The following is a 25,657-nucleotide window of genomic DNA, read 5'->3' on the forward strand; positions in this document are numbered from 1 at the left end:
AGATCACATGTTTTTCAATGTCAAAAGAGTCAAAAATCTTTTTTAAAAGAAAATGAAAAGAAAAGAAATAAAGTTTGGGTTGTGAAAGTTTCTATGACTAATGGTGAAGGTGAAACTGAGGAAAATAGTGAGAAGTCTTTACCTAATGATTTTAGGAATCAAAAGGTGAAACCTCGATCTGTCGAAAAGGATGAAGAAAAATCCATTCCTCAAGAAACTATTTCCAAAAATAAAGCACGAAGGAAGGCTTATTGGAAGAACCAAAAAGAAATTCAAAAGGCAAAGTTTTTGAAATACAAAAAATCTCAAAATAATGAAATAAGCTTCTCAAACATCAAAAATTAATACTTCAAAAGAGTCTTTTCAAGATGGGTTGAGAAATGTCAACAAGAGTATTGTCAACAAAAGTGGTTTTTTTGCGAAAAGCAAAAAGTTGTTCAAAAAGCGAATGAGAAAAAGAATCCTAAAAGTCCCAATTTTGTTCAACAAAATGTTCAATAATGTTTTCTTCAAAGTTATGTTGAGAAAAATGTTTAACCGGCGAATGGTTTTTAAAATGATTAAATGAAACCAAAAAATTGTTTCTAGCACAATGGACAAACAAGTTTTTCACAAAATCAAAAGGTTTTTCAAAAAGATTCTCATTTTGGTTAACAATATCGATACCAAAATCATTTTCAACAACGACCACAAAAGCCATCATCTCAAATGAATTTTACATGAATAACAAATGTTGCAAATCCTGATTTGAAGCAAATGAATTTTACATGAATAACAAATGAATTTTACATGAATATCATTCTAACCTGATGGTCAAAAATTTCCAAATCCTGATTTGAAGCAAAAGTCGAATGTTTCTTTCATCAAAGGCCAAAATGAAATGATATTTTTTAATCAGTAGATTGAAGGGAAACGAACATAATTTCAGTCGAAAAAGTATTCTCAAGAAAAAGTCCAAAAGGCTTATGAGAATTACTTGATTGATTCAGTAAGTGGAAGTACTTCATCACAAGAGTCATTATCGAAACCTTTAAAATGGAAAGAAGTGAAAGCAAAGAACATTGATTTTTCTGAGAAAAGGGTTCAAAAAGTGAAAATCAAAGTTAACACTTCACCATTGAATGAAGACATTTCTGTGCCTAAAACTGACGAAGTTGACTTAACTGACAACATAGAATCGAAAGTTCATAATTGGATCTTTAGTTATACATTAATAATTTCATTCCATGCTAATGTCCATGGAACCAAAAGGTCTTAGGGACCTAAATCTATCTGAATGATTGTAGGTTTTATGTGACGAGAAATATGAAGAAAACTGGTATATCGATTGTGGGTGCTCGCGTCACATGACTGGAAGGAAGGAGAATTTAAGAGATTTTTGCAAGTTAGAGAATGTTGGAGTAGTAATGTTTGGGAATAATCAAAAGTGCAAGATTAAGGGATATGGGAAAGTTACAAATGGAAATTTCACAGTGCAAAGAGTCGCTTATGTCGAAGGGTTAAAGAATAACCTAGTAAGTGTATCTTAACTTGTGGTTGCAACTAGAAACCAAATGCTTTTCGATAAGGAAAGAGGTGTAATTTCATAAAAAGAAACAAAGGAAGTTCTGTTGAAGTCAAAGAGGAAGGTGATATGTTCACTTTCAATACAAAACCTATAGTGGGCATTTCTTCACTTTGCTTACTATGGAAGGCTTCATCTGAACTTAGCTGGCTTTTGGCATCGAATACTTTCTCATCTCAACTTTTACAATTTGAATAAACTTATTTTAAATGCTATTATTTGTGGATTGTCTGTTTTAAAGTTTGACAATGATTCGTTATTTGCAGCTTGTGAACATGGTAAACAATATCGTCAAGGTCATCCAATCACCATTGATTCAAAGATCGTTGAAACGTTGGAACTTCTTCACATTGACTTGTGTGGTCCTTTGAGTATTGAGCCTCTCAATAAGAAAAAGTACATACTTGTTATTGTCGATGATTTTGAGCAATTTACTTGGGTTTTATTTCTTAGACAGAAGTTGGAAACAACTCAAGTAATGATCGATTTATCAAAAATTTTGAAGTGAGTTTGAAGAAGAAAGTTCGTAAGATAAAGAGCGATAATGGATATGAGTTCAAGAATCGAATCCTAGATTTGTTTTTGACAAATTTGAGAAATCTCATAACTTTTTGTCTCCTTACACACCACAGCAAGACGGTATTGTCGAGAGGAGGAATCATTCATTGTGCGAAGTGGCGAGGATGATGCTCACATATGCGAATCTGCCTCAATATTTATGGGTAGAAGTAGTTTCGACAACTTGCTTTACGCAAAATCGGTCTTTCATACATCGTCGTTCCAACATCACAACTTGTGAAAGTATTAACAAACAAAAACCTAATGTGAAAATTTTCCATGTTTTTGGTTGCAGATGTTTCATAATGAATCTCAATGATAATCTTTCTAAATTTTAGACGAAAGCTGATGAGGGAATTAGATTGAGATATTCTCATAAATCTATCACATATAGGGTGTTAAACAAGAGAACACAAAAATTTGAAGAAACTTCAAACTCACATTTGATTATTACTATTTCAAAAGAGTAGAAAAAGGGGAGAAGGGATAAGAAATTTTTTCCAAGTGAGCAAAAGTTCGAAAGATGTAAAAAGGGGAGAAGGGATAAGAAAATCCAGTGAAGATGCAAAAGTTGTGGGAAAGGTTTTATCTTCGCAAATTCCAATTTCATTACCACTCAAGACCGATCCAATCAAAACAACCACAGTAACCACAAAACCGATAGCAAGACCTATTGTAAAAGGGATTGTTATTGGTTCATCAACTAAAGGAGGAAGTTCGAGTTCTTCAAAACTGAAGCATACAGATGATGGTAAAGGAAAGGGGGTGGCTATTGAAAAGTCTAACGAAGAGAAAAAGGCGGAAGTCGACAAAATACATTTTGAAAAGGCCATTGAAAACACGAGGAGTGAACTCATATCCATGTTACATGATTCAATGGTGGGAAGAAATCCGTATTCCTTCATACGACAAAATGTATATGTTGCATTCCTGAACTGCTTCATCTGTGCATGCATTTTGAAAAGGGCATCGAAAACACGAGGAGTGGAATCACACATTCGATAAGAGTGAAGAACAACATCGAAGAGCTTAGAATGGAGGTTTACATCACAAGAACAAGAACCGATGATCTTCTTTAAAATGGATTCAGTTGACACAAATTTACGATTCTTGGTGAGGATGTGGAGGATGATGGAATTGTTTCGAGGGTGAGTAAACTAGGGTTGTGAAGCTCAATCCTTTTGAAGAGTTTTAGGGAAATGACGTAGTCATTTTGAAGCTTTAACAGAATGTGCTTCACTCGTAATGAATTAGATTTAGTTAATATTTTATCTAGCTTAGCCCAATCAGAGTGAAGAAGATGACTGTGAGCTATGTTGATGTAATCAATATCTTGACCTTTGGGCTCAAGGATAGTTCTATAGGGTATTGGAATAGGACTCCATTTACTTCTAAGGAGAGTAGAATTAGGATTTTTCATGGCTGAATCAAGCAGAGTTGAAATGGGATTTTAATTTATGTATTTTTAATGAAAAAAAACGGAGAAATAAAATATATGAAATAATAATGATTTTGAACCTGCAAAACTTAAGCCAACCTCTTTACAAGCAATGGCTGTCATCATCATGTGGGACCCATCAAGAGAGTGGACAAAGTTAGGAGGAAATGATGTTCTTTGTCTTTTCACCATCACCTTTATAACAAAAAAAAAAAACAGTTATTTTTCTTGCATTTAGCTTAACAAAGAAAAGGTTGCAGATATAACCTTATCGGTTTCTCGTTGTAGTGTCAAAACTTGAAGAGATGTCGTAATCTACACATTTCAAAAAAAACAACAAAAAAGTTTTGGTTCATATTAGCAAAAAAGCCAAAATACAGGGACTTTACTTGACAATTTGACATACTAAAAGAACTCACAAGATGTCCTCCTAATTTGCGGTATGGTTGAACAACATGAAGTCTAAGAGGAGTTGTCCATTGTACTGGATTGTTTTTCACTGGTATAACCTGTCAAAATTTATAAAATCAATAAACGTCTTAATCTTATGTTATAAAAATATAAAATTTATACCTTTCCACAATCACCAAGCCAACTCATAATACTTCTTGTAGATTCAAACATTGCTAAAAGAAAAAACACCATTAAAGGCTTGACTTTCCTCCACCATTAAGCCATATATGAAACCTTAAAGGACTGTTTTGAAGACCTTTTGGAGGGTTCAAAACATGGTCTTTTTATAGAAAAACATCACACAAGAATCTATGAGAATTGGAGCAAAAGAAATCATGAACGAAGATACCAAAGAGAAAATAGAAAGACAATTATTCTACAATTCTAACTAATCCTTACTCACCAATTACCACATATATGAGAGTGTTCTTAACTATATTTTGACAGCCATCACCCATCAAAAACAAACAAAACGTGGCTGGGGATTAATCACATAACAAATCAAGGATTGGAAGTAAGAAGAATGAGATTGCTTGAATCCAATCACTAGCAATTGAAACATGAAATTATTTTCTATGTTAATAAAAATGATAGTCAGTTTTTCAAAAATCATATAAATTAATAGTAGTCATTATTGTGAATATCAATTTCTATATGTACATTATATTTATACTTCAATTTCAATTTATATAACGCTTTAAGTTTTTTTATTCTTTAATATTAGTCATTTAGATAAAAACGCTAATAACCAATAGTTATTATTGTGCATTTGTATTAAGTTGTATGTTGAAATCAGTTGAATGAAAAGTCGATAACACATTACAAAAGAAAAAATTACCACTAACCAGCTAAGAAGATATATAAAGGATAGATAAAGAGTGTTTTGTATATAACAATTTATGTTTTAAATATTGGTATTTACGTTTTCAATATTTGTATTGCACAACTTAATAAAACATAAATAGTTTGTCTATAAGGAAAAGTTACCGTGTAAAGATCTCTACCCATCGATAGATATCATTTATTTTTATAAAGCTTAAATTGACTATTTTAATAAAATTAACAAAGGTGTTCCACAAAATATTTAACTTATTATTTTTTTTCTTTGACAAAAAAATAATTCAAAATGAGAAGTAATTAAGATGTTATATCTTTTATCTACTAATAAATTCTAATCTTATTATTTATTTATCACAATCAATCCAAACATCAACAAAGATTTCATTGATGTTTCAAAAAAAATATCAAAGATATTTAATATTTAATTTCTAAGCCAACATTTCCTCTAAATCAATAAAATAAAAGGTTAAATGGAAGTCCATCTACCCAAACAAAATAAAATACGTAATTTTATATAGTTAGAAACATTGATCAAATTAACTTACATTCAATTATTTAATTTCCTATGAACCAATTGCATGAAAGATTACAAAATTGAAGTTACTAATTCTTTAACTATCAATATCCTCAACAGCTAAGAGCTCTCAAGTCTCAAATAATCAACTAATATAATTTTTAAACCTCCTCACCATAACACATATAAATAAAAGAACATATATGTGTTCAAAATAGGGTGTGATCTAAATAAAACAACACATATACTTTATACATCAAGATTATACAAGTAATAACTACCATTTTCGATAAAATTAATAATTTAATGTGAAATAAAACTAAAATTTGCAAAATATTATTATCTTTATTATATAGAGTACAAATCTATCAAGACCAAGAAAACTACAACCATGATTGCACAACCTTCACGACCCATTCCTCTTTCGTATCTAAAACATACGTAACCATAAATAGCATTGTACTTTGTGTATATGGTAGAATATAAACATAAACTTTTGAAAATAAAATAATAAAAAAGTCAATTGCTACTTACACAATCTTTATTTCTGCTACTTCAAAACTATTTATAGAGTTAAGCTTAGCAAGCTATATAGATTGGAGTAATTACTTTAAGCATCATGGCCACATAGTAGTTTATATACAAAGTTGATGTGTACATTAAGAAGTGAAACTTTTGCCTCTTAAAAATTCAAGAAAGAAGCAATATGCTTTATATAATTGTATAGATGTATAGATATAGATATAGATATAGATGTATATAAGTATAGATATTGATAGCACAAATATTAAAGCTTAATTCGAAATACATCAAAAACTTTTAAAGCTTTATTGAATATACATTATGAAGTATAACGCATTATTTGCTCCCACACACATTATGTATTCGGATTCGTTTTTGTCATGATTAAATAAATCAAGTTACACTTTTTCTTCAAGTTCTTTACCTTCATTGTTAGAGTCACAAATAATGCTTTTAACTTTCTCATAACGTTCATAACTGAAACACCCATTATCAACCTCGCTTAATAGATCCATAACCAACCTATCTTTCCAAGCTTTTGAAAACCCTGTACACAACCCACTCAAAACAACTAAATCAGGCCCAATAGGCCTCTCTAACATCTTTTTAAAAACACCAAAAGCACCATCATAATCATCCGTTTGCAAGAATGATAAAATCAACATCTTCACAGTATTAACATTTGGACGACAATTACTTTTCACCATGCTTTTATAAAGTTGAAAACCACGATCTGGGTTCTTTCGAGCACATTGGGCTTTAATTAGGGCAAAAAATGTTGAAGAATTTGGTACTAATTTCTTTTTATCAAGTTCTTTAACCAAATAAGCAGCTTTCTTGGTTTTTCCTTCGTTACAAAGTCCCAACAACAATGCGTTATAAGTCAAAATATCAGGTTTGACCCCGGTTCTTATCATTTCTTCAAAAATCTGATTACCCTTTTCGATTTAACCTGCTTGGGAACATGCAGTGATTAATGTGTTGTAAGTTACAATATTAGGATTCACATTTTCCCTTTTCATTTCATGGAAATCTTTAAAAGCATCATGTAGTTTCCCTTCTTTACAGAATCCATGGATTATTGTGTTGTAAGTTATGGCATTTGGGCTGATTCCATTCTTCTCCATTGTAATTTTCAAATTGATTGCGGTTGTTAAAAGGCCTTGGTTGATGTATGCAGTGATCAATGTATTGTAGGAGGAGACAACAGGGTTGATTCCCATTCCTTGAATTTCATCGAACACTTGGATTGCATTCTCTAGTTTCCCTAATTGAACATAAGCATTCATCACCATGTTGAGAGTGAACACATTCATTGTGATCATGGATCTTCACATTTGGTTGTAAAATGGTAACGTGATGTCTACTCGATTGATACTAAGCAGTGAACTCATATACATGTTACATGATTCAATGGTGGGAAGAAATCTGTATTCCTTCATACGACAAAATGTATCTGTTGCATTCCTGAACTGCTTCATCTGAGCATAAATTTTGAAAAGGGCATCGAAAACACGAGGAGTGGAATCACACATTCGATAAGAGTGAAGAACAGCATCGAAGAGCTTAGAATGGAGCTTTACATCACAAGAACAATAACCGATGATCTTCTTTAAAATGGATTCAACTAACACAAATTAACGATTCTTGGTGAGGATGTGGAGGACGATGGAATTTGTTTCGAGGGTGAGTAAACTAGGGTTGTGAAGTTCAATCCATTTGAATAATTTTAAGGAAATGACGTAGTCATTTTGAAGCTTTAACCGAATGCGCTTCACTCCTAATGAATTAGATTTTGTTAATAATTTATCTAGCTTAGCCCAATCAGAGTGAAGAAGATGATTGTGAGCTATGTTGATGTAATCAAGATCTTGACCTTTGGGTTCAAAGATAGTTCTATGGGGTATTGGAATAGGACTCCATTTACTTCTAAGGAGAGTAGAATTAGGGTTTTTCATGGCTGAATCAAGCAGAGTTGAAATGGGATTTTAATTTATATATTTTTAATGGAAAAAAACGGAGAAATAAAATATATGAAATAATAATTATCTTGAACCTACAAAACTTAAGACAACCTCTTTACAAGCAATGGCTGTCATCATCATGTGGGACCCAACAAGAGAGTGGACAAAGTTAGGAGGAAAAGTTGTTCTTTGTCTTTTCACCATCACGTTTTATAACAAAAAAAAAAGTTATTTTTCTTGCATTTAGCATAATAAAGAAAAGGTTGCAGATATAACCTTATCGGTTTCTCGTTGTAGTGTCAAAACTTGAAGAGATGTCTTAATCTACACATTTCAAAAAAACAACAAAAAAGTTTTGGTTCATATTAGCAAAAAAGCCAAAATACAGGGACCTTACTTGACAATTTGATATACTAAAAGAAATCACAAGATGTCTTCCTAATTTGCGGTATGGTTGAACAACGGGAAGTCCAAAAGGAGTTGTCCATTGTAGTGGATTGTTTTTCACTGCTATAACCTGTTAAAATTTATAAAATCAATAAACGTATTAATCTTATCTTATAAAAATATAAAATTTATACCTTTGCACAATCACCAAGCCAACTCATAATACTTCTTGGAGATTCAAACGTTGCTAAAAGAAGACACACCATAAAGGGATTGAGTTTCCTTCACCATTAAGCCACATATGAAACCTTAAAGGACTGTTTTGAAGACCTTTTGGAGGGTTCAAAACATGGTCTTTTTGTAGAAAAACATCACACAAGAATCTATGAGAATTGGAGCAAAAGAAATCATGAACGAAGATACCGAAGAGAAAATAGAAAGACAATTATTCTATAATTCTAACCAATCCTTACTCACCAATTACCACATATATGAGAGTGTTCTTAACTATATTTTGACAGCCATCACCCATCAAAAACACACAAAACGTGGCCGGGGATTAATCACATAACATATCAAGGATTGGAAGTAAGAAGAATGAGATTCCTTGAATCCAATCACTAGCAATTGACACATGAAATCAAAAGACGAGTTAAAGAAAGGAACTACCGGATGGTATGAATCGATTTCGCATCCTCAACACACCATCAATAATCGACACTTATAGACCCCTCTTTCCCCCCTCTCTTCTCAGTTCGTTCTTCCCTTCTCCACCCTACCTCGCCTTTTTTTTCCTATGCTGCTGTCGAGCGATGCAAAGGATCGGTTTTGAGGTTACTCCATTAATCCGTGCGTAAAGGCTAGAACAGTCGCAAAAAAACTTTTGGAGGTATCTTCACAAATTAAGTTTCTTGTAATGCCAATTTGGTCCTAGGCTTTGAACTTTTTCTTGTTGGTGGGTTATGGGCGAATTTTTAAGGATTAGTCCCTAGACATTGAACTTTATCCTATCTTTCCTAACCTTAGATACCTTCACCAATTAAGTTTTTTATAATGCCAATTTAGCCCCCTTCATTACTACACAAATTATATACTATTGTTTTATATTTAGGGGTGCTCAATTTGACAATAAAAATAATGTTGACAGAAAACCTATTATAGTCTTCTGACCTATAATAAGAGAATAAAAAAATTACTCGTATTTTGAAATTATAAAAAATAGGAAAGTATAAATGATTAAAAATAATCTACTTATTTTTTTAAAAAAATATTTTTTATGGTTTATGCTTTTGAAATTATTTTCTAAGTTAATAAAAATGATAGTCAGTTTTTCAAAAATCATATAAATTAATAGTAGCCATTATTGTGAATATCGATTTTTATATGTACATTATATTTATACTTCAATTTCAATTTATATAACGCTTTAAGTTTTTTATTCTTAGACATTAGTCATTTAGATAAAAGCGCTGATAACTAATAGTTATTATTGTGCATTTGTATTAAGTTGTATGTTGAAATCAGTTGAATGAAAAGTCGATAACACATTACAAAAGAAAAACTTATCACTAACCAGCTAAAAAGATATATAAAGGATAGATAAAGAGTGATTTGTATATAACTATTTACGTTTTAAATATTTGTATTGCACAACTTAATAAAACATAAATAGTTTGTCTATAAGGAAAAGTTACCGTGTAAAGATCTCTACCCATCGATAGATATCATTTATTTTTATAAAGCTTAAATTGACTATTTTAATGAAATTAACAAAGGTGTTCCACAAAATATTTAACTTATTATTTTTTTTTTCTTTGACAAAAAAATAATTCAAAATGAGAAGTAATTAAGATGCTATATCTTTTATCTATTAATAAAGTCTAATCTTATTATTTATTTATCATAATCAATCCAAACATCAACAAAGATTTCATTGATGTTTCAAAAAAAATATCAAAGATATTTAATATTTAATTTCTAAGCCAACATTTCCTCTAAATAAATAAAATGAAAGGATAAATGGAAGTCCATCGACCCAAACAAAATAAAATACGTAATTTTATATAGTTAGAAACATTGATCAAATTAAATTACATTCAATTTTCCTATGAACCAAATGCATGAAAGATTACAAAATTGAAGTTACTAATTCTTTAACTATCAATATCCTCAACAGCTAAGAACTCTCAAGTCTCAAATAATCAACTAATATAATTTTTAAACCTCCTCACAATAACACATATAAATAAAAGAACACATATGTGTTCAAAATAGGGTGTGATCTAAATAAAACAACACATATACTTTATACATCAAGATTATACAAGTAATAACTACCATTTTCGATAAAACTAATAATTTAATGTGAAATAAAATTAAAATTTGCAAAATATTATTATCTTTAATATATAGAGTACAAATCTATCAAGACCAAGAAAACTACAACCATGATTGCACAACCTTCACGACCCATTCCTCTTTCGTATCTAAAACAGACGTAACCATAAATAGCATTGTACTTTGTGTATATGGTAGAATATAAACATAAACTTTTGAAAATAAAATAATAAAAAAGTCAATTGCTACTTACACAATCTTTATTTCTGCTACTTCAAAACTATTTATGGGGTTAAGCTTAGCAAGCTATATAGATTGGAGTGATTACTTTAAGGATCATGGCCACATAGTAGTTTTATGTGACATCCCCAATTTCACGGCCAGAAAAGACCGATTTGTTTATGCTTTGTTTTAAAATGAAAGTAATCTTTTAAAGAAAACAATTGCGAAATTTGTCCCAAAAACAAAATATGATAACCATTTAGCAAAACATTTCTCAAAGAGAATGTATTTTCATTAAATTATAAAACCTCGGGATGTCATCTTACGATACAGACCAAAAGCATAAACAGCATAACACAGACCTTACAACAGTTATTTATAACTATTGGTCTATAATCCAAAATCTCTCGTCAAGTCATCTGACTTATACTCTTGTTTCATTACCTGTAATACAAAGAAAATTGAGTGGGCCAAGCTTGGGAGCCTGGTGAGCATAGAGAGTTTTCAACCCACAATAATATAGTTATTACATTTAATCATCAAACAATCAAACCAATTACCCATCCCCATTATCTTCTTTATTTCTTAAGGATCTACCCTAAGAATCAATCATCCTTTATTTGTTCATTCCTAAGGATTATCTTAAGGAATTGGCACAAAGTCCGTTGCTGCCCAAGGTTCATCTATATAGTACTAAATCCATAGCTACCAAGGTTCATCCATACGGTACTAAATCCATAGCTACCAAGGTTCATCCATATGGTACTAAATCCATAGCTAGCAAGGTTCATCTATACGGTACTAAATCCATAGCTACAAGGGTTTATCTAACGGGCACGAAGTTCCATCGTCACCAGGGTTTATCTAACAGGCACGGAGTTCCATCGTCACCAGGGTTATCTAACAGGCACGAAGTTCCATCGTCACCATGGTTTATCTAACAGGTACGAAGTTCCATCGTCATCAGGGTTTATCTAACAGGCACGAAGTTCTATCGTCACGAGGGTTTATCTAACAGGCACGAAGTTCCATCGTCACTAGGGTTTATCTAATAGGCACGAAATACCATCGTCACCAGCTATTTCATCTACCCATGTTCTACCTAACATATTTGTAGATAGAAAATATATATACAATTTTAAATCATTTAAAAACTTGTATGAAACATTCATTCAACATCCGTCTCAAGTAAACAAACAATATATAAACACATAGCACGTATTTCGTAGCAAATACATCATATCTATGTGTAAGGTGAAAGTAACTACACACTCACTTGATCAGAAGATGATCGGACAAAATTACGACTTGTAGAAGTAGTATTCTTCGGTAGATCTGGAAGATCTTCACAAAAATCGGGCTTCTCGCGGGCAGAGTTTCGGCTCGGGAAACTTTACTTCTCAGGATCTTCGAGGCTTCGGGACTTGCTTCGGGTCTCGCGATTGAACCGGGGCTTCGGGGTATAATTTTCGCGCAAAACGAGGCAACACGGAGGAGAGGAAAGGAAATGAGCAACAAAATTCGGAGGCTTTGCCTTCCTTTTATAGGTCTGGGAAGATGCCCCGAACACAGGGCGCTCCATAGGGGAATGCAGGGCGTTCCCACAAACGTCACTGCTTACGAACTTCAGATTTGACCACTGACACTGTGCCCCGAACGCGGTGCATTCCTTGAACGAACGCATGGTGTTCCCCTCCAGCTTAGCCTCGAAGTTCATGCCCAATCTTTGAACTTTCGTAACTTTCACGTACGATATCCGTTTTCGATGTTCTTTATATCCACGCGTAGGCGAGATTATGCTCTACAACTTTCATTTAGAATCCATCGGCTAATTTTGACTTTAAATTTTATTATATTATTTTTAGTAGGCCAGGACAGGAAAACTCCGTTAGAAATTCATAACTCCTTCATTTTCGTCTGTCTTTCTTCCGCTGCGCTACTATCGATGAGATCTTAGATTCTCTTTTATATTGTTTTGGCTAAAACTCGCTCGATCTCAAATTCGAGTTTCGGGCTGTCTACTATTATGTCGAAGTTTCGAAAAATCATAACTTCCTCATACGAAGTCAAATTTGGACGTTCTTTTTATGCACGCTCTCGGTTTAACGTATTCTACGACTTTCATTGAGATCACTAAGGCTAAATATCACTCCATCGTAAATTCACTATTTACGTCCCGCTGTGTCGTACCGGTTCTGTCGCGAAACTTCGACAGGTCATAACTTCTTCGTTATAACTCGGATTTCGGCATTCGTTATATATCCGGAATCCTTGTCACGACCACTACAACTTATTTAAGATTATTCATTCTAAATAATCTTCTATCAAAAATTCATTTTTGATGCTCATCGTCTCTAAATTGACTAGCCCTGATCTACGGGCGTTACAATTATCTCCCCCTTAGGATGATTACGTCCCGGAATCATCAACGAATAGGGCTTGCATATATTCCATACGTTATCTCTCCATCCTAAGTAATAACCTTGATGCTAAATCTTGCATCTGCTCTTCGTACTATGTTGGACTTTCAATCGTAACCTTCGAGTTACAAAAGAAATTCTTATTGAGGACTCCTTCTTCTTCTTAGGATAAGTACTTTCCCTTATCTATTGTAACAGACCGATGGGTCATGTTCTAATGACCTCTCATCGTATGATGCAACGCTTAGACTCTGGTCTCTTAGACTCAAATTCTAGAATGGAGTTTACCTTCCTTTATATTCTAATGTGATATAATCAGACTTTAGCATGTAGCATTCCTAGTTAGTAACTTCTTTAACAACGAGCGCGATGCTATTGGTCGCATTAATTTCAATCTTCTGACTTAAGTCAGATGTTACATCGAACTTGGTTCTCCAAACCACGTAACAAACTCATCATAGTCGGACTCAATTCGTTATGACCACTAGGGTAGGAATAACAATCATCTGCTTAGTTATTACCGAAACAATGGTAATGACATACCTAAACAAAACGGAATCAATTATTAGTTTCTGGGTAACCTTGTGACTTTCCCTGATCCAAGTGCAAGTCCTATGCTTCCGGTAGTATATATCTCTGCTACCATTCACACCTACTCATACTCGTCCCAAGTATTGTCTCGCAGTCCCCAAGTCCTAAAATCACAAAACAACTTAACACATACGAATGTGTCACACCCCCAAACCAAGGATGGAGGAAACGTCCAGGGGTGGAGGACTTCATGTATAGTATCATAACAACAATTGTAATAGTAATTGAAGCAAACACAACCAACATATATATAATTGAAAAAGTTACATCATTGTATGAATTACATGTTTACGAATCAATTGCAATATGTTGACAAAATATGAAATAGTAGACGCCTTAGCGTCCCATCCTCAAAAGCACTTGGTTACCTGTTTAATGATTTCCTGAGAATACAAGTTGTTTGAAAAAGTGTCAACACAAAGGTTGTTGAGTTCATAAGCTTTTGTTTGGTACTATTAAAAGCCTTTCGTTTGTAAAAGTAGTATTTGTTTTAGAAAATCCAATATTTTCCTTAAAATATATATGTAGTCTTAAATTCAAAGACCGAAATGTATAAGTAACTTTTCTTACTTATAATAAATAATGTAAGTTTAAATCGACATAAACTCGTTTAATTTTAATGAAGTTCCCGTAAATTCCAATATTTATTAATACTTTGTGTGAGTTTATTATAACCATGCTATGACCAAGGTTGCCTAAAACGACGTTCTTCGGGCGTCGGAAATGTTATGACATTTGTCACCCCAGACCTATCGGTCTAACTGTCACATGCAGTTTAGGTGTGGGTTTGTCAAACCCAATATAGATCTATACACAACTATCACGCTCTCCCTCAAGGAGACTCTGGTTACAATACAGGACTTAATGGTAATTTGAAGTAAATGTCTCACAAAGTTATTAACGGAATTACCTGTTATGAAAACTTGGTACCGTATGGCCGTACCTTGCTTAATGAAAATATCCTTTGTATAAATGTACCCTTTTTAAATGTATGTGTTATGTAATGTATCATAAACTATACCTATTATAGTTTATCAACCAAGGGTAGTACGTAGTAATGTATGCAAACTATATTCAAAATAGTTTATTAAATGTTTGAATGTATCGGTTGTACTTTGATTATAATCACTTGTTATTCTTTATATTTTATATGTCCAAATCCATTTGTAAAATGATGTGTGTCTAAATATTAAGATAAAATGTCATATATTGCAATAACATATAATCACATAAAGATATACACCTTCCTCAACATGTTACAAGGTGAAATGAAATTAACTGCAACTTGTCGTTGAATACAGTTTCTGTTACTGTTCTTAGAAAATTTATAGAAAAATCATCAAAGCTCCAAATCCAAATCCACAAATTATGAGAGTTTGGAATATGAGTCTAGTTTGTTCATAAATTTTATCATGATTTTTAGTGATCTCTAACAGAGGTCAAAATGTCCATAATCACAGGCTGGTCCGGGTTTGCCTCTGAAATGATAGGCAGTTTTGTAAAAATCACCATAAATTGTAGGGGAGATGTGCAAGTAGCCATTTTAAAGCTAAGAGTTTGAACTACTTGCACCTAGAACAATTTTGAAAACTAAAATATTTAAGTTGACCAAAACAGTCCGTGATCGAAGTTCATCTTTTCTGATGTAATCTGATAGAAAAAGTTTAATTGTGTTCTTGATGATTTTACTTGTATTCCCCCTTTAAAACTTAAGAAAAACATGTAAATCTAGGGGTATGAACTCACCCTATGTGGTTTCAGTAGATGAAAGTGATACTGAACCAAAACGATAAAACATTATTGCACACTCATCGGGAGTGTGTACGACACTAAAACACGGTTAAATGGGGTTTACGAAGCTTGCGTTGTGAAGCCGAACACTCAAATTAATCACAAACGAAACCTCTCTAAATCGTTTTCACTCTATCTCTTTCGATTTGAAATCTCTCCCAAATCTCTCTCAAAAGTTCCCATAACTTTTTGAAATCATTCGGGCCATCCCGACCCTTAACCGGGTCAAAAACCACTTGAAACGGGGTAAAAACGGGTAAAATAACCTTAAGGAACCAAAACCCTCCTATTAGAAGCGAAGCCTCTTAGAAGCCTCTCATGACCGAAGCCCCTCATGAGAAGCCTCTCAGGACCGAAGCCTCTCATGAGAAGCCTTTCAGGACCGAAGCCTCGCATGCGAAGCCTCTCAGGTTCGGCTCCATGCGAGAGGTCTCGCAGACAGCCCCATTTCACCCGGTTTTCGACTACGACTTCGTTTTAACTCCGTTTTTCATTATTTTAACGTGGGATTTTCACCCAAAACTTTATTTTATAAACTAAGGCCCCAAAATATATAAATCCCCAGGGCTTTTATAAAAATATATTAAAAGAATTAGTGGTTGAACTAATTATTGAGGAAATATTTGCTTTTCCTTAATTTATGGCAAAAGCAAACCACCACCACCTCACTCTATGATCAACCACTCTTTCCCACTACTCCTTGTCACCTTAGTGGACCTTTACACCCAATCTCCAGCTCTTCCCACGTTCTAAGAGCTGGAGGATTGATCCTCTCTCCTCATTCTCCATAAAGTTCTTTCATTCTACACTTAGCAACCAAAGGACACTCTCCAAACTTCTCTCATCTTTTCTCTCAACTTCAAGAACTTCAAGGCTTTCTTCAGGGATTTCTTTCTTCAATTAGTAAGTATCTTCATCATTCATATAATTATTACACTCCATTCTACTCAAATCATTGATATCTGACACAAATTCCATCTTATTCGATGTTAGATTCTCGAATCATCAAGACATCTTCTTAGTGTTTTTGGGTTGAACACTTCCTCTCTCTCACTTTCATCTACTGAAACCACATAGGGTGAGTTCATACCCCTACATTTACATGTTTTTCTTAAGTTTTAAGGGGGGAATACAAGTAAAATCATCAAGAACACAATTAAACTTTTTCTATCAGATTACATCAGAAAAGATGAACTTCGATCACGGACAGTTTTGGTCAACTTAAACTTCGATCACGGATTGTTTTGACAAATTGTAGAAAAATCATATGGAGATGTGCAAGTAGCCATTTTAAAGCTAAGAGTTTGAACTACTTGCACCTGGAACAGTTTTGAAAACTAAAATATTTAAGTTGACCAAAACAGTCAGTGATCGAAGTTCATCTTTTCTGATGTAATCTGATAGAAAACGTTTAATTGTGTTCTTGATGATTTTACTTGTATTTCCCCCTTAAAACATAAGAAAAACATGTAAATGTAGGGGTATGAACTCACCTTATGTGGTTTCAGTAGATGAAAGTGAGAGAGAAGAAGTATTCAACCCAAGAACACTAAGAAGATGTCTTGATGATTCGAGAATCTAACCCCAAATAAGATGGAATTTGTGTAAGATATCATTGATTTGAGTATAATGGAGTGTAATAATTATATGAATGATGAAGATACTTACTAATTGAAGATAGAAATCCCTGGAGAAAGCCTTGAAGTTGAGAGAAAAGATGAGAGAATTTTGGAGAGTGTTCTTTGGTTGTTAAGTGTAGAATGAAAGGACTTTATGGAGAATGAGGAGAGAGGATCAATCCTCCAGCTCTTAGAACGTGGGAAGAGCTGGAGATTGGGTGTAAAGGTCCACTAAGGTGACAAGGAGTAGTGGGAAAGAGTGGCTGATCATAGAGTGAGGTGGTGGTGGTTTGCTTTTGCCATAAATTAAGGAAAAGCAAATATTCCCTCAATAATTAGTTCAACCACTAATTCTTTTAATATATTTTTATAAAAGCCCTGGGGATTTATATATTTTGGGCCCTTAGTTTATAAAATAAAGTTTTGGGTGAAAATCCCACGTTAAAATAATGAAAAACGGAGTTAAAACGAAGTCGTAGTCGAAAACCGGGTGAAATGGGGCTGTCTGCGAGACCTCTCGCATGGAGCCGAACCTGAGAGGCTTCGCATGCGAGGCTTCGCATGCGAGGCTTCGGTCCTGAAAGGCTTCTCATGAGAGGCTTCGGTCCTGAGAGGCTTCTAAGAGGCTTCGCTTCTAATAGGAGGGTTTTGGTTCCTTAAGGTTATTTTTCCCATTTTTACCCCGTTTCAAGTGGTTTTTGACCCGGTTAAGGGTCGGGATGGCCCGAATGATTCCAAAAAGTTATGAGAACTTTTGAGAGAGATTTGGGAGAGATTTCAAATCGAAAGTGATAGAGTGAAAACGATTTAGAGAGGTTTCGTTTGTGATTAATTTGAGTGTCCGGCTTCACAACGCAAGGTTCGTAAACCCCGTTAAACCGTGTTTTAGTGTCGTACACACTCCCGATGAGTTTGCAATCATGTTTTATCGTTTTGGTTCAGTGTTTACTGCATTTGAGACTTAGGAAATTCAACACACGAACTTTCCAAATGATGTTTCTCTTATTAAAATATTGCATTGTACAGTAATTACATAGTGTAAACCCTAATATACAAGGGTTAATTGAATTGATTGGTTTTGACTTGTTGACTTTGTTTGACTTTGACTTGACTCAATTTTTGACGGTTGTCACATCATCCCCCCGTTAGAAGGAATTTCGTCCCGAAATTTGCATTTGACTGGGACATCAAGAGTTTGGGAAAAGATGTGGGTATTTTTGTTTCATTTGATCTTCGCGTTCCCAGGTGAACTCAGGCCCTCGTTTAGCGTTCCAACGGACCTTCACGATGGGAATACGACTTTGTTTCGTTCGTTTGATTTCCCGATCCATGATTTCGACTGGCCCGATGTACCTTGGATTTAGTTTCCCGCGTTTGCCGAATCGTATCATTCCTTTCCAAGGGGAAACTTTTAGTAGTACACGATCACCCACCTGGAATTCCAAGGGTTTGCGTCGTTTGTCTGCGTAACTCTTTTGCCGATCGCGAGACGCTTTCAGTCTTTCTCGAATTTGAACGATCTTTTCTGTGGTTTCCCTTATGATTTCAGGGCCAGTGAGGGTGCTATTAGAGACTTTCCCTCTAGCTAGCTGTGTATCCCCCACCTCAGCCCAACACAGAGGTGATCTGCATTTGCGACCGTAAAGAGCTTCGAATGGAGCGACTTTGATGCTAGTATGATAGCTGTTATTGTAGGAGAATTCGATAAGCGGTAGATGGGTATCCCATGCTTTACCGAAGTCTATCACACAAGCTCTTAACATGTCTTCCAACGTTTGAATGGTTCGTTCGCTCTGTCCGTCGGTTTGTGGGTGGTAGGTCGTACTCATGTCAAGCCTAGTTCCCAATGATTTTTGTAGAGACTGCCAAAACCGTGAGGTAAATCTACTATATCTATCGGAGATAATGGATATCGGCACACCATGGAGTCGTACAATCTCTTTGACGTACGTTCTAGTCAGCTTCTCCATCTTGTCGGTTTCTTTTATCGGTAGGAAGTGTGCTGATTTGGTCAATCTGTCTACGATTACCCATATGGTGTCAAGCCCGCCCGATGTCTTAGGCAGCTTGGTTATGAAGTCCATGGTTATTCGTTCCCACTTCCACTCAGGTATATCCGGCTGTTGTAATAGCCCGGATGGTTTCTGGTATTCGATTTTGACCTTGGCGCAAGTCAGACACTTGCTCACATAGGTAGCAATCTCAACTTTCATGTTCGGCCACCAGTATAATTTCTTGAGGTCCAGATACATCTTATCTGACCCGGGATGGATGGAGTATCGAGTCTTGTGTGCTTCATTCATGACGACGTCTCAGAGTCCACCGAACTTCGGTGTCCAGATTCGGTTCATGAGATAACGTACTCCATCATCCTTGACTTCTAAGTTTTTATCCATTCCCCTTAATGTCTCTCCTGCCACCTTTTCTGGTTTCAAAGCTTCTAGTTGAGCTTCCTTGATTTGTATGGTCGTGTGGGAATGGATCGTCATTGTTAAGGATTTTACTCGGCGGCCTGAGTACTCCTTCCTGCTTAGAGCATCAGCCACTATATTGGCCCTGCCCGGATGATAACGAATTTCGCACTCGTAGTCATTCAGCAACTCTACCCATCTCCTCTGTCGCATGTTGAGCTCTTTCTGATTGAGGATATGCTGAAGACTTTTGTGATCAGTGAAGATAGTGCATTTCGTGCCGTAGAGGTAGTGTCTCCAGATCTTCAAAGCGAATACCACTGCTCCTAATTCCAGGTCGTGCGTAGTATAATTAACCTCGTGCGTCTTAAGCTGTCTTGATGCATACGCGATAACCTTCCCTCTCTGCATGAGCAAACATCCGAGGCCTTGATTCGAAGCATCATAGTACACTACGAAGTCTTCGGTTCCCTCTGGGAGAGACAAGATCGGTGCGCTGCATAGGGCTTGTTTTAACGTTTGGAAAGCAGTTTCTTGTTTATTTTCCCACTTGAATATCACACCTTTCTGCGTCAAGGTGGTGAGTGGTTTCGCAGTCTTGGAGAAGTTTTGTATAAATCTTCGGTAGTAGCCAGCAAGCCCAAGGAATTGTCGAATTTCGGTTGGCGTCTTGGGTGCTGACCAATTCTCGATTGCCTTGATCTTGGAGGGATCCACATGTATGACTTTCTCACTTACCACATGGCCAAGGAAATCCACTTCTCTAATCCAGAATTCACACTTAGAGAACTTAGCATAAAGCTTATCCGCTCTTAGTGTCTCTAGCACCTGGTGTAGATGTAGGCGATGCTCTTCTTCGCTTCGCGAGTAGATCAACATATCGTCGATGAATACGATTACAAACTTGTCTAGGTAGGGTCGACACACTCTATTCATTAGGTCCATGAATACCGCAGGTGCGTTTGTTAAACCGAAAGACATCACCACAAACTCGTAGTGCCCATAGCGAGTTCTGAATGCAGTTTTGGGAATATTTTCTTCTTGAACTCGTAGCTGATGGTAACCTGACCTTAGGTCGATCTTTGAGAAGAAATTTGCTCCTTGGAGTTGGTCGAAAAGGTCGTCGATTCGGGGTAGAGGATATCGGTTCTTGATGGTGAGTTTGTTTAGTTCCCGATAGTCGATGCACATGCGAAAGGATCTGTCCTTCTTCTTTACAAAAAGGATTGGTGCTCCCCAAGGTGAGAAGCTTGGTCTGATGAACCCTTTGCTCAAAAGCTCGTTGAACTGACTGGACAACTCTTGCATTTTTGTTGGTGCGAGGCGGTATGGAGCTCTGGCTACGGGGGTAGCTCCGGGTATTAAGTCAATTCTGAAATCGACTAGTCGTGCGAGTGGTACACCAGGAAGATCTTATGGGAACACATCCGGGAAGTTACACACTTCGGGGATGTCTTTGATGTCTTTTACGTCTTGTTTCTTGTCTACTACGTGGGCCAAGAAGGCGTGGTACTCCTTCCGGAGATGCTTTTGGGCTTTGATGCATGAGATGATTTGTAAATTCGCACTAGGTTTGTCACTATAGATGAGAAGGGTTTCGCCATTTGGTGGATTGAGGCGAACGGCCCTTTCGTAACATAGAATGTCGGCACGGTGAGGAACTAACCAATCCATTCCGATGATTACGTCGAAGCTTTTTATGGTGACCGGCATCAGGTCAATTTTAAAGGTATGGTTGTCTAGAGTGAGTGTACACCCTGAGTATATATCGCTAGTGCGTTCTACTTTCCCATTTGCCATTTCTACCACGTAAGTATCCTTTAGTGATTGGGGATTTTGTTCAAGTAATTGTTTATATTGGTGGCTCTCGAAACTCCTCTCCGCTCCGCTATCGAATAGTACGCATGCATAAGAGTTATTGAGGAGAAAAGTACCGGTAACCACCGCAGGATCCTCAACTGCTTCCCCATGTCCTATTGCCAGGATTCTTCCTACTCCACCAGCATTAGGGGCTTGTGCTTTGGGGCAGTTTCTTTTGAACTGACCTGCGTCTCCACAGTTGTAGCAGGTTCGGGTTGCCCCTGTACTGGCGACTTGGTTGATTGGTCGAGCCGGCGCTTTACAGAAACGAGCAGTATGCCCCTTCCTGTCGCAGTTGTTACAGTGCATCTCCCTACAAGCACCATTGTGGTGAAAGTTGCACTTGTTGCACTTGGGTAGGGTTCCAGCATATGGCTTCGGTGGTGCTGGGGTGGTAGCAGTAGTGACAGCATAGACAGCAACAGTTTGTTGCTTCTTAGCGGGGTCTTGTGCTGGTTGGCTCTTCTTTTGGTTCCAAAACTTCCTTTTGTTGTTTCCCCCTTTTGATTGATCAGTGGTGGTTGCTATAGTGCCTTGGCTGGCTCTATGGTCGATAAGTTGTTGTGCCAATTCTTTGGCACTTGCAAAAGTAGTGGGTTTCGAGGCTAGTACGCTATCGTGAATCCGGGATGTTAGTCCCCAGAGGTATCGTTCCACCTTCTTATCTTCTGGAGTGACCATTGCTGGGCAGAGGAGGGCCAATTCATTGAATCGGGTGGTGTAGGTTTCAAGGTCGGAGCCCGTCATCCTGAGGTTCCAAAGTTCTTGTTCCAGCTTTTGAATTTCGCCTCTCGGGCGGTACTCCTTCATCATCAAGGTTTTTAGTTCTGCCCAGGTTATGGAGCTAGCCACTTCGAGAGTAAGTGAACTAATCCGGCAGTTCCACCAAGTAAGGGCCCGACCGATGAAAGTGAAGGCTGCGAACTTAACTTTGTTCGCTTCGGGGCAAGAGCACACTTGAAAGATTACTTCGGTCCTTTCAAACCATTGCATTAAAGCGATGACTCCCCCGCTCCCATCGAAACTGTCGGGTTTGCCATTGGTGAAGTCTTTGTAAGAACACTCTCTTGTGCGTACCCATCTGTCGCCCTGGTTAGAGGGTGTAACACCTGGCCCAGATCCATCATTCCCATTAGAGACAATTTGGGACACGGCTGCCGCTACTGCTGCTGCTATTGCAGCTTGGAGTATTGTTGGATCAAATTGTGGAAGTGGCGGCAGAGGTGTTGGTGATGGTGGTGGAGGTGTCGGTGATGGTGATGGTGGTGGAGGTGTCAGTAGTGGTGGTGGAAGTGTCGGTGATGGTGGTGGAAGTGTCGGTGATGGTGGTGGAGGTGTTAGTAGTGGTGGTGGAGGTGGTGTTGCGCTGCTAGATGGTCTAGTCTCCTTCCTTGGCGGCATGGTTCTGTCATAAGTTGTAAACCAATGTACTTTTAGTACAAGTATATTTATAGGAAGAGAAATCTTTTATACATAAAGTATATTATTACGTTGTTTTCCGGTATGTTTACGATACATACGATTTTATACTTTTAATTGACCCAATACATTGGGCTATGAGGTAAAATGAAAGTCTAAAATATTTTATTTGAGTTTCTTTGTTTCCAAGTATATGACCATTTGTAAGAGTTTCCTATATACTAATTTAGTCGGGACATAATTAATATATTTATTATAGTAACACAAAATACTCCTATAGTATTTGTAAATATTTAGTTTTGAGTTCTTAAAGTATCCTTTGTAGTGTGATATTAGGTTGTTAGATTTGTTTCCCATCCTGACCATCCCCCGGTATAAGCAAGTCAATTCTCGGATAGATATAGTTGATCAGGCTATATCCTTCCCAGAATTAATCCACATATACTAAGGCATACTCAAAATGTTCAACTCTTCTTCTTTTGCTTTATGTTTTCTCTAGTCATGATACCATGCGAGCATGTAATGTATGTATGTATACTTTAATCAAGAAAATCGTTTATTTTCTAAAAGTATATTTATTTGAAAAATGCACAAATCAGAGACTATTAGTCTCAATTGTGTTTATAGTTTGTATATCTTATGTGGTTTGATATACTTAATTCATTATAAACTGTGCTCTGATACCAATCTGTCACACCCCCAAACCAAGGATGGCGGAAACGTCCAGGGGTGGAGGACTTCATGTATAGTATCATAACAACAATTGTAATAGTAATTGAAGCAACCACAACCAACATATATATAATTGAAAAAGTTACATCACTGTATGAATTACATGTTTACGAATCAATTACAATATGTTGACAAAATATGAAATAGTAGACGCCTTAGCGCCCCATCCTCAAAAGCACTTGGTTACCTGTTTAATGATTTCCTGAGAATACAAGTTGTTTGAAAAAGTGTCAACACAAAGGTTGGTGAGTTCATAAGCTTTTGTTTGGTATTATTAAAAGCCTTTCGTTTGTAAAAGTAGTATTTGTTTTAGAAAATCCAATATTTTCCTTAAAATGTATATGTAGTCTTAAATTCAAAGACCGAAATGTATAAGTAACTTTTCTTACTTATAATAAATAATGTAAGTTTAAATCGACATAAACTCGTTTAATTTTAATGAAGTTCCCGTAAATTCCAATATTTATTAATACTTTGTGTGAGTTTATTATAACCATGCTATGACCAAGGTTGCCTAAAACGACGTTCTTCGGGCGTCGGAAATGTTATGACATTTGTCACCCCAGACCTATCGGTCTAACTGTTGCATGCAGTTTAGGTGTGGGTTTGTCAAACCCAATATATATCTATACATAACTATCACGCTCTCCCTCAAGGAGACTCTGGTTACAATACAGGACTTAATGGTAATTTGAAGTAAATGTCTCACAAAGTCATTAACGGAATTACGTGTTATGAAAACTTGGTACCGTATGGTCGTACCTTGCTTAATGAAAATATCCTTTGTATAAATGTACCCTTTTTAAATGTATGTGTTATGTAATGTATCATAAACTATACCTATTATAGTTTATCAACCAAGGGTAGTACGTACTAATGTATGCAAACTATATTCAAAATAGTTTATTAAATGTTTGAATGTATCGGTTGTACTTTGATTATAATCACTTGTTATTCTTTATATTTTATATGTCCAAATCCATTTGTAAACTGATGTGTGTCTAAATATTAAAAAAAAATGTCATATATTGCAATAACATATAATCACATAAAGATATACACCTTGCTCACATGTTACAAGGTGAAATGAAATTGACAGCAACTTTTTGTTGTATACAGTTTCTGTTACTGTTCTTAGAAAATTTATAGAAAAATCATCAAAGCTCCAAATCCAAATCCACAAATTATGAGAGTTTGGAATATGAGTCTAGTTTGTTCATAAATTTTATCATGATTTTTAGTGATCTCTAACAGAGGTCAAAATGTCCATAATCACAAGCTGGTCCGGGTTTGCCTCTGAAATGATAGGCAATTTTGTAAAAATCACCATAAATTGTACAAAAATCACATGGAGATGTGCAAGTAGCCATTTTAAAGCTAAGAGTTTGAAATACTTGCACCTGGAACAGTTTTGAAAACTAAAATATTTAAGTTGACCAAAACAGTCCGTGATCGAAGTTCATCTTTTCTGATGTAATCTGATAGAAAAAGTTTAATTGTGTTCTTGATGATTTTACTTGTATTCCCCCCTTAAAACTTAAGAAAAACATGTAAATGCAGGGGTATGAACTCACCCTATGTGGTTTCAGTAGATGAAAGTGAGAGAGATGAAGTGTTCAACCCAAGAACACTAAGAAGATGTCTTGATGATTCGAGAATCTAACATCGAATAAGATGGAATTTGTGTAAGATATCAATGATTTGAGTAGAATGGAGTGTAATAATTATATGAATGATGAAGATACTACTAATTGAAGAAAGAAATCCCTGAAGAAAGCCTTGAAGTTCTTGAAGTTGAGAGAAAAGATGAGAGAATTTTGGAGAGTGTCCTTTGGTTGCTAAGTGTAGAATGAAAGAACTTTATGGAGAATGAGGAGAGAGGATCAATCCTCCAGCTCTTAGAACGTGGGAAGAGCTGGAGATTGGGTGTAAAGGTCCACTAAGGTGACAAGGAGTAGTGGGAAAGAGTGGCTGATCATAGAGTGAGGTGGTGGTGGTTTGCTTTTGCCATAAAT

The 25,657-nt window shown here is 35.8% G+C and overlaps 1 pseudogene; it reads right to left on the reverse strand.

The window, feature by feature from the left end:
* Positions 1–6,287: 6,287 nt before the first annotated feature.
* LOC145157639 (uncharacterized) lies at positions 6,288–7,874 on the reverse strand (annotated as a pseudogene).
* Positions 7,875–25,657: the final 17,783 nt, after the last annotated feature.

The sequence above is a fragment of the Lactuca virosa genome, chromosome 2, assembly GCF_052849685.1.
Source record: "Lactuca virosa cultivar CGN04683 chromosome 2, Lactuca_virosa_CGN04683_v6, whole genome shotgun sequence".
In the NCBI taxonomy this organism is placed as follows: domain Eukaryota; kingdom Viridiplantae; phylum Streptophyta; class Magnoliopsida; order Asterales; family Asteraceae; genus Lactuca; species Lactuca virosa.